Source organism: Triticum dicoccoides, chromosome 1B (genome assembly GCF_002162155.2).
Source record: "Triticum dicoccoides isolate Atlit2015 ecotype Zavitan chromosome 1B, WEW_v2.0, whole genome shotgun sequence".
Taxonomy (NCBI): Eukaryota; Viridiplantae; Streptophyta; class Magnoliopsida; order Poales; family Poaceae; genus Triticum; species Triticum dicoccoides.
The window spans coordinates 416,872,251-416,886,754 of NC_041381.1; positions in this window are offsets into that span (position 1 = coordinate 416,872,251).

Consider the following 14,504-nt stretch of genomic DNA (forward strand, 5'->3'; position numbering starts at 1 on the left):
TGTTGTATCAAACATATGTGAAGTGTTCGGTTACAGGGTTACTTACTTGGGTATCTGGGCGGTGGCAGCTCAGGCCCGCATCCTCGGTGGTGTCCGGACACCTCATTTGTGGTCCGAAGAATAACTTATACATCCCTTCGAGCGTTACGCCAAAGAAGTGCTGAAGGGTTCGCGGACCTTCCGGATTGAACTCCCACATCCGGAGAGGCCGACGCTTGCACGGCAAGATCCGCCAAACCAGCATTACCTAAATGATTCTAACAAGATCAATATCCCTCTCAAGAAGCTCCCGAATATGGCTCTACAATGTTGGTATGTCATTAGCAGGCCCCCAGTCCAGTCCTACATTGGTCCACGATGCTAGTTGAGGCGGAGGACCTGAGCGGAAGGCAGGGGCAGCCGCCCAAGTTGTGCCTCGGGGAGCGGTGATGTAGAACCACCTCCGTTGCCACAAATCAGACACCTCCGGGAAGGAACCTTCTGGCCATGGAACATCGGTGTTTCTGCTTATTGCGGCGCCCCTGCACTCCGCGTGTCGCCCCTCAATCATCTTCGGCTTCACATCGAAGGTCTTGAGCCATAGGTCAAAGTGTGGGGTGATGTCGAGGAAGGCTTCACACACGACAATAAACGACGAGATGTGGAGGATGGAATCCGGAGCTAGATCGTGAAAATCTAGTCTGTAGTAGAACATGAGACCTCTCACGAAGGGATCAAGAGTCAAGCCACAGCCCCGGAGGAAGTGACAAACAAATATGACACACTCATTGGGTTCGGGAGTGGGGATGATCTGCTCGGGGGTAGGAAGCCTATGCTTGACATCGGTTGTCAGATATCTGTCCTCCTTGAGCTTCGCAATGTCCTCCTCTGTGACAGAGGAGGCCATCCACCGACCTTGAAGGTTGGATCCGGACATGGTTGAAGATCCGAAGTACCTAAGCTTGAGCTTCGGGTGTTGGAACTCGGGAGGCGGAAAGGCGCAAGCGTGGTAAGAAAGGGATAGGCCTTGACCCCTCTATAAAGGGGGGAGGATATCAAGCGTCCCCAACGTGAACGTTTGGGACTTGCCTAAAAACACGGAGTCACGCCAATAGGCATGGTGGGTTACCCACACCCGTATTGATGAGAATCCCATGATAAGGGGAACACGATCTTTGCTTTGACAAGACATGCCAAAGAAGCCGCCTCGCAATGTGTGCGGTGGCTGGTTATAAAAAACGGTTTGAATAAGAGTCGGGCCACGGCATGATGTCACGCTATGAAGAATTGTCAGCAGATTAGATTCATGAATTATTATTCTCTCTACGGTGATGTGTGAAATTTGTCTTGCAGAGCCGGACACGGTCTTTGTGTTCGGAATTTATCTTGGAGTATTCGGAGATGGAATCCGCCTTGCAATGCCGAAGACAATCTACGCGCCGGACTCATCGTCATTGAAGCCTGGTTCAGGGGCTACTGAGGGAGTCCTGGATAAGGGGGTATCCGGACAGCCGGACTATGTACTTTGGCCGGACTATTGGACTATGAAGATACAAGATTGAAGACTTTGTCCCTTGTCCGGATGGGACTCTCCTTTGCGTGGAAGGCAAGCTTGGCGATTCGGATGTAGATCTCCTTCTCTGTAACCGACTTTGTGTAACCCTAGCCCCCTCCGGTGTCTATATAAACCGGAGGGTTTAGTCCGTAGGACAAGAAAAACAATCATACCATAGGCTAGCTTCTAGGGTTTAGCCTCTACGATCTCGTGGTAGATCAACTCTTGTAATACTCATATCATCAAGATCAATCAAACAGGAAGTAGGGTATTACCTCCATCGAGAGGGCCCAAACCTGGGTAAAACATCGTGTCCCCAGTCTCCTGTTACCATTAGCCTTAGACGCACAGTTCGGGACCCCCTACCCGAGATCCGCCGGTTTTGACACCGACAAGTGGCTCAAAGCGGCCACGCATCCTGCCAGCTTCTGGACATGCTTAAGCTCTGTTGGTATTGCGAGCTGAGATAGCGCTCTAATTTTGGTCGGATTGGCTTCGGTTCCTCTATGGGAAACTATGAATCTGAGTAGCTTTCTGGCAGGGACTCCGAAGACGCATTTCTCCGAGTTGAGCCGTATATCGTAGGCCCGCAGGTTGTCGAAGGTTTGACGTAGGTCGTCTATCAGTTTGTCAATGTTTTGGGTTTTGACAACCACATCGTCCACGTATGCTTCGACTGTTTTGCCAATTTGGTTTTTGAGGCATGTTTGAAGCATGCGCTAGTATGTGGCTCCTGTATTTTTTAGTCCGAACGACATAGTGTTGAAGAAAAAGGGGCCATAGGGGGTGATGAATGTGGTTGCTGCCTGATCCGACTCCTTCATCTTGACCTAATGGTATCCAGAGTATGTGCCAAGGAAGCATAACGAGTCTTGTCCGGCAGTGGCGTCGATGATCTGGTCTATCCTTGGCAGAGGGAATGGATCCTTGGGGCAAGCCTTGTTGAGGTCTTTGAAGTCGAGGCAGAGCCGCGAGGACTTATCCTTCTTGGGTACCATAACCAAATTTGCTAACCACTCAGGGTGCTTGATCTCGCGGATGAATCTGACCTCTAGCAGTTTTGCAAGCTCTTCACCCATGGCCTGCCTTTTGGGTTCAGAAAATTGGCGCAGGGTTTGTTTCACTGGCTTGAAGCCTTTCAAAATATTGAGATTGTGCTCTACTAGTCTTTGTGGTATTCCTGGCATATCTGATGGGTGCCAGGCGAATATTTCCCAATTTTCACGCAGGAATGTCCTTAGCGCCTCGTCGACTACAGGGTCCAGTTGTGCTCCTATGGATGTCATTTTATTGGGAGCTGTTGGGTGCACTTGAAATTTGACTATTTCGTCCGCTGGCTTGAATGATGTGGGCTTTTGTCTTTTACTGAGAACCACATTATCCCTGTCGACTGTAGTGTGTAGTGTTGTCAACTCTTCGGCCGTGAGGGCTTCAGATAGTGTTTCTAGGGCGAGTGACGTTGTTTTGTTTTCAGCTCACAAGGCTTTGCTCGGGTCGCTTTGAAGAAAGATCACCCTGTTGGGCCCTAACATCTTGAGTTTCATATACCGGTAATGTGGTATGGCCTGAAATCTTGAGAATACCTCACGTCCTAGAAGGGCATGGTATCCGCTACGGAAAGGCACGATGTGAAATAGCAAGGGTTCGGATCTGTAGTTATCGGGTGTACCAAACACGATGTCCAGGGTTACGCGTCCCGAGCAGTGTGCCTCCCTTTCGGGTATTATGCCTCGGAATGTGGTGTGGCTGCATTTGATGCGAGACCTGTTGAACTGCATCTTGTCTAGAGTATCCTCATAAATGAGGTTGAGGCTGCCGCTTCCGTCCATCGGCACTTTAGTTAGCCGGAAACTGTCGACAATGGGGTCAAGGACCAGTCGGCCGATGCGTGGCTATTGCGGGAGCTTGGCTCATCCTTCTTGTTGAAGGTGATAGGCGTGGCTGCCCATGGTTGTGCAGCCGTTACTTGATATATTTGGTTGAGCTCTCGAAGAGCTTTTTTCCTTTTATTGTTTGAGGCAAATGTCTCGTATACCGTGAGGACATTGTGGTCTTGCGGCAAAGCTGAAGATGTTTATCTGGGGGTGTAAGGCCCAAGATTGGCTCGCCATGTTTGGCCACTTGTCTTACCACCCAACAGGCTCATAGTCTATGGGTTGGGTTTGCGTCTAGCAAGGCCGAAAGTATCGGGCATGGTTTATCCAGTAATTCGTCTAACACAGGCCTGAGCCTAGTTTTCCTCTCATCCGGCACGCGCTCCGGTGACCAGTTTGTGTAAGCTTGTTTAAGGCAGTTCCTTCCGTGATGTGCAGTGGGTTGAGGCCCCATGTTCAGTTTTTGCGCCCTCCATGTGTTCTCCATGGCACAATATTTGCACACCATGTCTGACAGTTTAGTAAAGCTTTTTAATTCAGTGATGCGCAAGGGCGTTTGAGAGGCCCTCGTCCCTACAGTTAATCTGGAAGGATTTAATTATTTCTTCGTCACGGCAAGGTGCCATCCTATTCTTTACCAGGAGTAATCTAGCCCAATAGTGGTGGATTGTCTCGTTTGGCAGCTGCTTGACGTACATGAGGTCCCATATGTATGGGTTTCTCGAGTACGGATTATATTCCATGTGGTGGGTGGGCGTGAAAATTTCAAGAATTCCCTCCTGCCACGGATCCGGACTATCCTTGATGAATGGTTGAGTCATGTCTGATCCTGACCGCATAGGGCTTGGATCCGAACTGGTGTGCGGCCAGATAGGCTCGAGGTCGGGACTTGAGTTGGGGGTTGTGTTCGGATGTACATCCGGGCTGGTGTTTGACTCCAAATTGGGGATTCGAGTGTACACCATCTTTAGCTTGCAAGGCTGTGGCCCCTCCCAGGTCTCTTCAACTGTGGCGACGAGGTGTGTGACCAGAGGGGTACCGATCTTTCGGTCGTCGGGTTTAAGCCCGATCCGATCGTAGGTTGTAGGCCTAGTAACAGAGATTCCCACCGCACGAAAAAGGCTCACCAGGTGGTTTGCCGATTAGCCGCATGAGGGTGTCAGGCACTGTGGCGGTTCGGCGGGAGATCTTTGTAGCGGTCCGTGGAGTCGGGCTTCAAGGCCGGATTCTGAGGGAAACCGGGTTTTTGTGAATCTGTTGGTCCTGGGGTCGATGCCCCTGAACCAATAAACCCTTCGACGTGGGTGAGGCCTTCAATCTGGTCGAGGCAACTAGTGGGATCAACACGCGCTATTATGCTACCGAAGATGAGGAGATGACCAGGGCGGGGAAGCCCTCGATCCGGGTGTGGTCTCCAGCGACTGGTTGAGCCATCAATTCTTCTGGCGATCCCACGGCAGAACTCTCGATGAAAGCACCAATGTCAGTGTCAAAAACGGCAAACCTTGGGGTAGGGGGTCCCGAGCTGTGGATCTAGGATCGATGGGTAACAAGGGACGACGAACACAGTGTTTACCCAGGTTCGGGCCCTCTCGAAGAGGTAAAACCCTATGTCCTGCTTGATTTTATTGATTGTATAACATGGTTTACACAGTAGATCTACCTCGAGATCAGCATGAGTAAACCCTAGGCTACGGGGGATGATGATAGCTCCCCCCCTAATTACTATAACCCTCGGTTTATATAGACATCAATAGGGCTAGGGTTGCCGAAGATAGATTACAATAAGGAATAAAAGAGATCTTCCGCCTTCTTGACTTGGAGGGCACACCACGGCTTCATAGATCTCCTTTCATAGTATGACACCACCAGTTCGGCCCATGCACAATGGGTCGTCGCCCCGAGGACCCCTTAGTCCGTGACTCCCTCACCCGGAACCTAAACAAGTAGATGAAGAAGAACTCGCCCCTGACGAAGAAGAGGAGCGGTCCCAAGAGCATCAATAAGAAGAAGCCAGCACCACCTGCACAGACCTCTATAGTCTCTAGGGATCCATCAAATGACATGAGCAACCTCACCGAGTGCCTTCGAGCACGTCGTCCTACAAGAACACCAGCTTCTCCACCTAGAGCCAAGGATGGCCCCCTGACCAACCGCCACAATAATCTTACCTGTTTGGGCTTACAAAATCTTAAGCTTAGGGGAGGTTACTACCACGTCTACATCAAGATGTGGCGATGTTATTTGAATAAATTTTAATGAGATTGTACTTCAGCTCATTGAGCTTCAGAACACTCATGTTGGTTTGTTCCAACACTTTGCTTTCATTTTTCTTTTTGCCATTGTGATTTTTCGTTTGCAAGTTAGCTTCAAAAACCCAAAAGAACAAATAGAATAAGTTTTTTTTGCACTTTTATTCTTTTCCTTGGAGTTCATTTGCATTCGTGCTATATTTCAGAGGAGTTGATCTACGCCAAACAACGAGGAATGCAAGCATAACGAAGAGAAGTGTGTACATTCATGACGGTGAAGGTATGTCCTAAGACTCCCTTCTTTTGCACTTGAAATGCTTAGGATAGATGTAGTAGTAATATGTGTGATGTGTGTAAGAGGGAGTAAGTCTTGATAATTAAAACAAAGGTTTTGTTCTAGTAGCTAGATAATTTTGTAGCCTTTTGTTCTGTTTAATCTAGATAACTGAGACTTTCAATGGGACTACTTTTAAAAGAAATTGATCTTAACCAAGAATAACCATGCACAAGATAAAGTCTTCAAATGCTTGGGTGTTGAGAAAAGTTGTAAAGAAGATGATATAAGAAATGCTCAGCCCCATATTCTTAATTTTAATAGACTTGATAGCACTTGTGGATTAAATTTTCTAGAGGAACATAGCTGAAGGATGAAATATATTATGCCAAAAATAAGTGTTGTACCTCTTACATAGTGCTTCAGCTTCTCGCTGGTGCTATGGCCCCTGCTACTATATGCACATGTACGTGAGTAAATGTGCCTTCGTCACCTTTTTTATGTTATGCTGAGAACTCCGTTGGCCAATGAACGATCCACCGGAGTTTTGGCTCAGATATTGGCTATGAGTTTGTTATGTAGTGGCAACACTACAATTGAATATTATTCAGCTTTCTACTGAATGTGTGTATGTGGTAAATACCAGGAATTAGCCACAAGAGCTCGAAAGAGACAATTCTCAAGTTCCATGGGTCCAAAATTAAGCCACAACGAAACTCTATGCATGATCACTTATTTGGCATAAACCCTTCACGTGACAACCAAAGTTTCAGCAAACAATTGATTGAAACAAAGTGCTTCAGATCCTTGAGGATGAAACATTCGTGGGTCTGTTAATGAGCACTCCTTAATTTATGTTTCATGGCTCCATAAAAGGAAAACTCTTCCACGCATTCCTGGTAATCAAGTGTTAGATAGAGAAAACATAATTGAGTGTTGCAAAGTTGTTTTATCTAGTAGAGGAAAAATGTTGAGTTGATTATCTTTGCTTCTCTATCACTTGCATAATAACCGTGCCACCGCTACAACTATGCTAAGTTTTCAGGTCAAGACGCGAAGGGCTATCTAGGCGTGCCGGTCGTAAGTGAACCAAAACCTTCTTGTTATTTTGGTTTAAACAACTGAGTTCCTTATGATTCACATTTCTCTCTATGTTGATCTAGGACGATCAAGTTTAAGCTTGGGGGAGTTGATGAGAGTTATTTTTACAATCTTCTACCTTTAGTTTAAACCGATATACTTTATTAAAACCGAGATATTAGCTCCAATATTGTCACTAATGACTAATGAATGCATAGGATTACAAAAATCCTCTATTTATTATGTTTCCACATGAAATGGGCTATATATGAATGAAATCAAGTGAGAACAAGGAAAGGAGCAAAGGAGGAGATAGAAGAAATCAAGTGGGCGCGCGCCAGCAATTCCAGAGCAAAAGATGACGTTTAATGCGATCGCAACCACTCGCATGAGCAACTTTTATAAAAGGGTCAAGGCCAAAATGTCAACAGAACAACTGTGAGCGGAGCCAGAACAGAGTCATCTTCATCCCATCTTCATCAACCCTGGCCGCCACCATTTCCAATCTCCATAGCGACCATCTTTACATCTCCACCATAGTTCTTCTTTCTCTACATCATACTTGTAATCGTGTATGCCACATGACATCCACTGCAAGACATATTATCAATCAATCTACCTTCATGATATTTTCTACGATGTGTTCTTTGTGTGATATGATCTTCATGTGTGAGTTGTTCGATAAGGTATGGGTTGAGGCAAGGGCCTTGCAACCCAATGTATTTGTTGGAGGGGTCAATGGAAGTGCTTTGAATTAACATCATGTATGTGTGAAATAAAATTGATTCATAGATGTCTCTTGTCTCTCTCACGTTATTCACCCCTGCAGGTACCCAAGGTGATGGGGAACGAGCAACAAAGAGGCTAAGGGAAGGAAGACCGAGAAGTGTTATTCTGAACACCAGTGACAGAAAGGTTTAGTACGGTAACACGGATCCTATCTCGGGGGATTCAAGAGGTATAGTCATTAAACGTCCAATGCTTTTGTCAGATTATTGCAATCTTAACTGTCGAGGCAACCACGCGAGATGGATAGGGCCTTTGCTTGGACAAATGACTCTTGATGCAAGACGCGTGCCGGTCAAGACGTAATCTGGACACACCCACCACTTCGGTACATAACAAGCACATCTCGATGGGTGACTTCCAATGCACAAATTAAGATCATATTTGGTTCCGTCACAAATATATGGTTGTAAGCATCAAGACCTCATATTCATGCTTATATTTTATTATAAGTGTTTCCCTTCAGTTGTTTGATTTTGGTCCATTCAAAAGTTGAAATTGTTTATTTAACAAAAGCTTGTTTGAGACCCTAGCTTAAAGGGGATCTTCCTCCCATGAGTTCGATAACTTAGGGTCACCTCTGGGGGAAAAGGCGAGAATCCTTTTTGCTCCATTTTTGGATCACCAAAGGAAGTAATCGCCACTACGCTCCCAAATAGTCTACTCCATCCGCCCACAAGCTCCCGTCTGGCGCTCTTCTACCCTCTTCGGCATGGCGGGCAGCGGATCCGAATCCTACACCTTAGGTCCTTTGACCCGGAGCTCATCCCACGCGACCCCGAGAAGGAGATGATCGTCCACCTTGCGCTTCGTCATTCACGAGAGGAGGCCGCCCGATAGCAGAGCTCAGACTCCTTCCGTCAGGAACCCATTGTGTCTGCCCAAATGGCGCATGGATCCGGTGTGAGGTACGTGGACACTTCCTCACTGGAGGCGGTGCGGTTCGTTTGGCGTCAGAGCGCACCGGCGGATGTGCCACCGCTTCATTGGCGCGCCGAGGCAGAGGTGAACGCATGGGCGTCGCCGACGCAAATATGGCGTGGCGTGCCCAGCATGGGAGGCGGCAGCAGCCATCGCAGCGGCAGACGTTGGCAAGGCGGAGTCGCATTTTTCGGCACCCATATGGTGCACGGCCACCCTAAGTGCCACAACCGCGTCGTGGTGGACGTCGCCGGCTCCTCACAGGACGGATCCATGACCGATCTCATGTCCACCGGCGACGTGCACTTGACGGGCTCCGACGAGGAAGAGTGGGGAATAGGAGACGGCGACGACTTGAGTCATGTGAGCCGGTACGTGCCACATGTCCTACTCTACCTCGCCGACGACCGGAGCAACACCTCGAGGGACGCAGTTGGCCGCCGGACATGGGCACAACGGAATTGAACGAGTTCCGTTTAGATTATACTACCTCCGTTTCTAAATATAAGTTTTTCTAGAGATTACACTATAGACTACATACGGATCAAAATGAGTGAATCTATACTTTAAAATGTGTCTATATACATCTGTATGTAGTTTGTAGTGGAATCTCAAAAAGACTTATATTTAGGAACGGAGGGAGTATTTCACGTTGCATGTAATAATATGAATTTGATGATTTGAAAATAAGGTATCTGATTGTGAAATCAATTTTGTGTGTGTTGTCGACGCCCGCAGGGCGTCCGGGACCCGATTTTAGTACCGTCACTGGATCTCACCTGCCAACAAAGCATACGATCAAATGCCCTGTGGACGCAGCTCTACGCATGGTCCTGGTTGCGTGAACGCCCGGAACTCCCCACCAATCAGCACGTACCATGAATGAGAAAGGGACCACCTTCAAATCCCAACGAGCATGTGTGGATGCAAGAGAAGCGCGCGGAAGAACCTGAAAATCGGAAGACAAAAGCATCCGTAAAAAAACTTCTCCCACGGTTGTGAGCCAGGCCGAGGCAGGAGGAGTCAGGACGAAGGATCCCGTCGTAAAACGGCACAAGGGTGTGGACTAGGCTGCGCGCCCGGCCCTGTGGTAGGGCAGGGGGATCATCGGATACCGTCCTGTGGAGTCGCGCGCGATTAAATTACTGGAAAAACCCGCGGTTTCCACGCCTGGGATTCCCGCTGAGCCGCCGCGGCCGCGAATTTCCGGATAGGCGCAGCGGCTCCCTGCCTCCCCTCCCTTGGCCGAGCATCGGATGCCGCCGCCCGTGCGCGTAGATTTATTCGCCAGGCCAGGGTCGGAGTCGGACACTACCACCCGCTTCCTCACGTTCGTCCTGTCGTGATCCCGCGACGTCGACGTGTCCCGCCAAGGCCAGGCGCCTACCGGCAAGCAGCAGCAACACCAGCGGCACCGCAGGCATCGCCGAGGGAATCCGACTCCGACTGCCCTTCTAAGTTCAAACAAAGGAGTTCGTTTAAAAAAATGTGCGTGACAGTTACTAGTGTTCTTCATGGTCTGTACTGGAGTAGAACCTGTGCTGGTACTGGTAGTGGTAGTAAAAACCTGAGCTGGTAATTATTTTCAAAACTAGATATTTATAGCGCGACTTTTAGAAACCTCTATCAAGATTGGTGATTAGTGACTCTAGATTTTTTTTTTATAGTTTGAGTCTAGATTCTAGGACACATTGACATATCAATATTTTTTTGCAAATTTTTTTTGAAACAAGGCAAAAGATTTGCCATTTCATTGATTAAGAAAGGAGTTATCGAACAAGGGCCGCAAGGCGACAAAATAAAAGGCCTACTATCGCGGCATTACAACACTCATGTGCTTCGTACCTGCCAGTGCCCAAAGAGACACCTCATATTTGATCTTACAGATTAGGACTATGGAAGGAATGGCCGTGTTTCGAAAGACCCTAGCGTTATGCTCTGTCCATATCTCCCATGAGATAAGCATCATCAAGGAGGCTAGCGCCTTAGGGGAGCCAAGGCGAATCTGAAGGTTGTCGTTCCACCAATCTTTCAGCGAAGTCCTTGTCTGTCATATCGCCGTAGAAATGTGATGCATACCAAGCCAAAGCCACGTAAGAATATGGTTCCAAATGCGAATGGTAAAACGGCATTGGAAGAGGAGATGGCCGGCCGACTCCTGGCATTGTTTACAAAGTGGGAAAAGGCCACAGTTTGGCCAGCCGTGACGTATGAGATGATCTGATGTCCAAATCCTATTTTGAAGGACTAGCCAAGCAAAGAACTTGCACCGAGGGGTGGCTCAAACCCCCCATACAGAGTGAACTAGATCGGACGATGTGAGTCCCTCAAACTGTGCCCTATAAGCAGAGGAAGTAGAGTACACACTATCCTTGGTGAACTTTCAGGTGATGGAATCTTCTATGTCATCATTAAGAGAGGTAATGGATATCTTCTCCAAAGGTCGGCAAACTGTTAAACTTGTGCAAACGATAGGCCATTGAAGATGTTAATGAGAGAGATCCAGCCGTTGTTGGTGAGGGCTTGCTGACTCCAGAACATAACGTGGGGAGGGTAATCCTTTCTTTCGTTGGATCCGGTGGCAGCGCCCGTAGTCGGATCTCCTGTCCGTGAACTATTTTCTCTTCTTACTTTTTTTCATTCTTTTACTTATTGATGAGAAGTTTGTCGTGTCGCCGTACTCGCCAGGGGAACCACAGTGATTCTCCACATGTGAACTCTGCCCTGCCGGCTGGGTACTTATCTCTAGGGATTAGTATTAACTAGGGCCATTGTTTTCTTTTCTCTAGGGTAGTACTCCTACTGAAGTAGGAGTATATTTTTCTTTTCTTTTCAGTACCCCAATTTTTAATCTCTACAGATACTGGAGCAGTACTTCTTTCTGCGAGGGCTGGGATCTGTACGTGTAGCTTAAGGTAAATTGAACTTGAAACGCGTGGAATGGGTCATTTCTAGGGCAGGTCGGCAGTTAATGCTGACAGACACAACTGGTTGCTCACCCGAAAAAAAAGAAAAAAAAGAAAAGAAAAAAAGAGGACACAGCTGGTTGCGTTTGAAAGCGAAGAACTGGCGCGCACGTGTGGCGGCAGTTACTGTACTCCTACTACCAGGAGGAGACAGATGGACTGGGCGCGGTTAATTCGCTGCTGCACTGCACTGTACGCCGCATAGCTTTCAGCGCCCCGAGGGTGGTCCGGCCGGCCGGCCAATCAATCCCTCGCGAGTCGCGAGCCACGCACGCGCGCGCACGTCCCGCCTCGTCGAGGAGGATCTACAGTCCCACCTGATCACCGTCCGCGTCCGTGCGGTGTGGACCACGGCGACCAGCGGCGGCGGCGGCCTCGTCAGCCCAGCGTCATTCGTTTGGTTGCCCGGTCCCGGGCCGGAGAGCTCGACCCGACCCGGCCTCTTTTTCGGGGAACCTTTTCGGCGAGCGGCACCGACGGATCACGCGGCTTTCGCCGTCGCCCCAACTTTTTCTGTCGGGATGATTTGGATCCTCGTGTTGCACTTAGTTTAAGTTCGAGTTGGATCCCCTCGTGTTCGGAATCGCGTGAAAGCGGAGAAGGGGGTGGGCGCCAAGAAAGGAGAGGGGGAAATGATGGCTTTGTCATGTGGGCTTGTGCAAAGTCCATATCGCGTCACGTCGCCCTTGTCGAACACATGGGCTTGTCCGACGAGTTAACAGACGGAATGGGTGTCAAACGTATGGGCCACACTATTTATTACTCCCAATCTCCTCCTGCTCCGCCCCGTTAAGGGGAAAGCCCATGCTACTCTGATGTAAGGGCAACTCTACTACACTCACGGAAATATTACTCCCTACCCCTAAAAAAAAGGAGAGGAAAGATTACTCCTCGTCGCGCTCCTTCTCGCGGAGCAGCATACCGAAAAAAAGACGCTAGTGAATTCAAATTAGAGTCACTTGCAGATTTCTTCAAATTGTTGTAGTGTGGTATTATGGTTTTTCAGTGATCTATAAATATTCACAACTCGGCTCATACGGGCGGACAATATTCACCTAAAGCCCTACGGGAACGAGCTACAGATTGAGGCGGTGGGCTGAAGTGCAACCGAGCGCACAATTTTCAAAACAACCACCTGACACTAGCCAAACATAGGAGGCCACAGGAATGTCCGTAATGTGTTTCCATAAACTCTTCTGGTAAGTGTAGCATTATTGCGGTGTAGGTCGATGAATATCGACCAAACACGCACCCTCCCGCAACGCATGCATTGTATTGGGCTGGCCTAGTACGGCTGTTTTATGTGTATTTCCCAACGGTTTTGGGAAGCTTCTGGAACCTCCCCAGAGCTTGTTTTTTCCGCACTTTTTTTGGGTGTCCTTTTTCTTTTTACATTTGAATTTTGTTTCATTTTTCTTTTCTTTTTGTCCATTTCTTTTTCTTCATTATTTCATTAACATCTAAAAACTCGTGTTTTTTCTGAAATTGTGACAATATTTCATATCACAAGTATTTTTTTAAACTCAGGAACATTTTGCAGATTTATGACTATTTTCTAAAATTGTGAGCATTTTTCAAATACGGTAACAATTTTCAAATTCATGAACTTTTTTGAAATACATGAACCTTTTTTGAATGGAAATTTTAGGAACATTTTATAATTTTTTAACAATTTTTTAAAACCAAGAACATTTTTTGAAATTCGGGGAAAATTATTTCGAAAAATCGTGATTTTTTTAATTTGGAAACATGTTTTGAAATTTGTGATGTTAAAACCGAAATCATTTTTAAAGTCGTGAACAGTTCTTGAAATCCAAGAACTTTTTTTGAATCACGAACATTTTTAACAATTCATAAACAATTTTTGATTTTCGGAACTTTTTTGTCGAATTTCGGATTCCTGGACATTTTTCAAAGTTAAAAAGGGGAGACGCCCTGACAGCAGTTCGGTCGGTCCAAAGCACGCGCACACAGAGGGGGTGGGGGCGTTTTCCACGTGACACGGGGTATAGGTGCACTTGTCAGTTGCCGCGGCCATCTTCCCATGCCAGGTCGTGAGTTTCCCGGCCAAATACCTCGGGCTTCCCCTCACCTTCCGGAAGAGGATCCCCAAGGCCGCACTACAGCCGCTCCTAGACAAGGTATTTCGGTGGATGCCCACCTCGAAGGCCCACTTGATGCCTTCGTGATGGCTTCGTCGGGCAGATTGATCCTCGTCAGATAGGTGCTCATCTCTATTCTCGTTTGCTGAAAGGAATTAAAAAATACATGTTTTCCAAGTTCGACAAAAGTTTCCTTTATACTTGAATCAAACTTTTCCTTTCTATTCGGAGCTATACTTTTCTAAATCATCCACCCCTCAAACAAGTAACATTGAGTTGCTAAAAGCAAGCAAAAGTAACACAAGTTTGACAAGTTTTCCCTCCATTGTTGAATCTAGCTATTTGTAATTTTCATTTTAGTGAAACTCTGGTAGACATGGTGAAATTAATACTACTTTCACAATGTTACTAGAGATGCGGATAACCATATTTTTGAATTTTTAGAGTTGATATAAAAACTGTCACGCAGTGGCAGGCGAAGCAGGTTTTACAATTTGTTTTGCCCGTTGCAACGCACGGGCATATGTACTAGTGTCTAGATCAAATAATTTAGACATCTTTTGCGTCATTGAACGACGTCAAACAAAAATGTTTACCCCTAAACGTTAGGACCAGAACTAAACTGAAGGCGGTTTGGGAGAGTCTGTATGCCATCATGTATGCATGTGACAACGCGGACTCATCTAAATGCCCCTTCCTCCGCTGGGTCTCAAAC